This window comes from Oratosquilla oratoria, chromosome 40 (genome assembly GCF_046742065.1).
Source record: "Oratosquilla oratoria isolate Oo_2021 chromosome 40, ASM4674206v1, whole genome shotgun sequence".
In the NCBI taxonomy this organism is placed as follows: domain Eukaryota; kingdom Metazoa; phylum Arthropoda; class Malacostraca; order Stomatopoda; family Squillidae; genus Oratosquilla; species Oratosquilla oratoria.
This window is the reverse complement of record NC_134816.1, coordinates 27,498,914-27,501,629: the sequence shown is the minus strand read 5'-3', so window position 1 is coordinate 27,501,629 and position 2,716 is coordinate 27,498,914.

The window sequence follows — 2,716 nt, the reverse complement described above, 5'->3', positions numbered from 1 at the left end:
AAGCTGTTAACATGGTCGGTGAAGTGGCAAATGAACTTCAATATCTCTAAGTGTAGCGTGTTAAACGTAGGGCTACACAACCCCGAAAATAGATACAACTTAGATAACACGTTTTTAGAAAAATCTGAGTGCGAGAGGGACTTGGGAGTTCTGGTGAGTCCGGACCTTAAAACCAGGAAGCAGTGTATTAGCGCCAGAAATAAAGCTAACAGAGCATTAGGCTTCATTGCTAGGACGGTAACGAATAGAAGTGCAGAGGTAATTATTAAACTCTACCTAGCGATAGTTAGACCCATCCTTGACTATGCGGTACAGTTTTGGTCTCCGTCCTACAGAATGGACGTAAATTCATTAGAATCAGTACAGAGAAGAATGACCAAAATGATACAAGGACTCGGAAATTTGCCTTACGAAGAGAGGCTTAGGCACCTAAACTTACACTCTCTGGAAAGACGCAGAGTGCGGGGTGATCTAATAGAAGTGTTCAAGTGGATCAAAGGCTATAACAAGGGTGATGCAAACAAGGTCATCATAATAAAACAACAGGGCAGGACTCGCAGTAATGGGTATAAACTGGACAAATTTAGATTTAAGAAGGAAATAGGCAAGAATTGGTTTACTAATAGGGTGGTCGATGAATGGAATAAACTTAGTAACCATGTAGTAAGCGCTGAAACTATCAGTTGTTTTAAAAAACGATTAGACAACTTTATGGATGGGGATGACAGGTGGTGATGGATACGGAGCTGCCTAGTGTAGGCCTTATGGTCTTTTGCAGTCTCCTTTATTTCTTATGTTCTTATGTTCTTATGTGTGTTGGTTGTTCATGTAGGTTAGATCGAGGTGTGGTACGGTGGTGAGGTAAACACAAGGAATTGTTGGAGATTAATTACAGACGTTTCGTCCGTATCATGACTCTGACTCATGTACCCTAATGATGTCCTGGTGAGGACGAAACGTCAGTACTAATCTACAACAGCTCTCCGTGTTTATCTCCCCACCTTAACACGCTGATATATATATATATATATATATATATATATATATATATATATATATATATATATATATATATATATGTATCTTTTTTCAACCACATATCACTTTAAATTCCATACCATCGCAAACGAGACTGAGAATCGCTCGAAGGAGGCATCCATTGGAAATTGAAACGTGGACGAGCCGAGTATTCGAACCCAGCCAACCCGTACCAAAGTTACATTGACGTAAACCAATACGCTATCTCTCTTGATAGCGTATTGGTTTACGTCAATGTAACTTTGTTACGGGTTACCTGGGTTCGAGTCCTCGGCTCGTCCACGTTTCAATTTCCAACGGATGCCTCCATCGAGCGATTCTCAGTCTCGTTTGCGATGGTATGGTATTAAAAGTGATATGTGGTTGAAAAAAGATCTTAATTGATCACTGGGAACCATTCAGTGTGTATGTATATATATGTATATATATATATATATATATATATATATATATATATATATATCGACAATTTTTATGACAGTTGCATGCAGGGTTCGAACCCGCTAGACTCGGCTCTCCGTAAATTACCTGTATGGCTCTCCGTAAAGTACCTGTATGGCGCCCTCGGAGAGCCGAGTATAGCGGTTTGATGTCGCTGCCATTAGCGTATTTCCCTCATATATATATATATATATATATATGTATATATATATATATATATATATATATATATTTATATATATATATATATAAAGCCGGACTTTTGGAACACCCTGTATATATGTTCTGAACCAAGAGGTCATGTTTGTGACATGTGTCCGGCACAGGTGTGGACAAGTACTGAAGGCTATTGGTCACTAGCATGTTCGTAACTTCCAATTTGATTCTCCTCCTTATTCAAAAAGGAATGAATGGATGGCATCAAACTCCATTACCACAAAAGAAAAAAGAGAGGATAAATGAGCTAAAAAATTGGAATGGAGGAAGATCAACAAATGTTATCAAAGGATTGATGTATATGGTTTTCCGTGTATGCCCTCAATTCACGTGAGTATGTGTGTTCATCAAGATCTATGGATCCCTCTACTTGTAGAATAGTTCTATTTATTTCTTATTTATTTGTTCATCACGTTTGGAATAGTGGATTCCTGTGGATTCAGGCAGTAGACATACTGCCCGTGGCCACGCTGATGCGCCGCCACTAGCAGATTCCGTCTGCCTTCCTCAGAGACAGCTACTCGATGAACGTTAGTCTTAAGAAAATAAATTCAATTGGTTAATTTGATTTTCTAGAAAGAAACCCCACCAGCAACGGTCAATGACTGGATTTGTAATTTTCGGTTTGGGGATCGAATGCCAACCCACGGGGGTTTCTATCCGTAGCAGCGGATACCCTCAACGAGTGTTCACTTCGGCCAAGAATATTATCTCGATGTCAACAGTCCTCCGTCTTGCCTCTCTCACAAGGTCATGATTATCGATTACAAAGAAAACACAGAAGCTTTCATTACCATCTTACTAAATAATCCAACCAGGCCGTCGCGAAGCTTCGAACCCGGATCCCTTTGTGCGCGACTCACACGCGTACCATTCCGCCACCTAGAACGTAGCAAAGGGGTAGAACGTGAGATTCACGCCCAGAGGGACCCGCGTTCGATGCTTGCGACGACCGGGTTGGATTCTTTGAATGACACCGGTGCTACTAACGATTTGTTCTGTGCCATCTCCCAGAAACCAA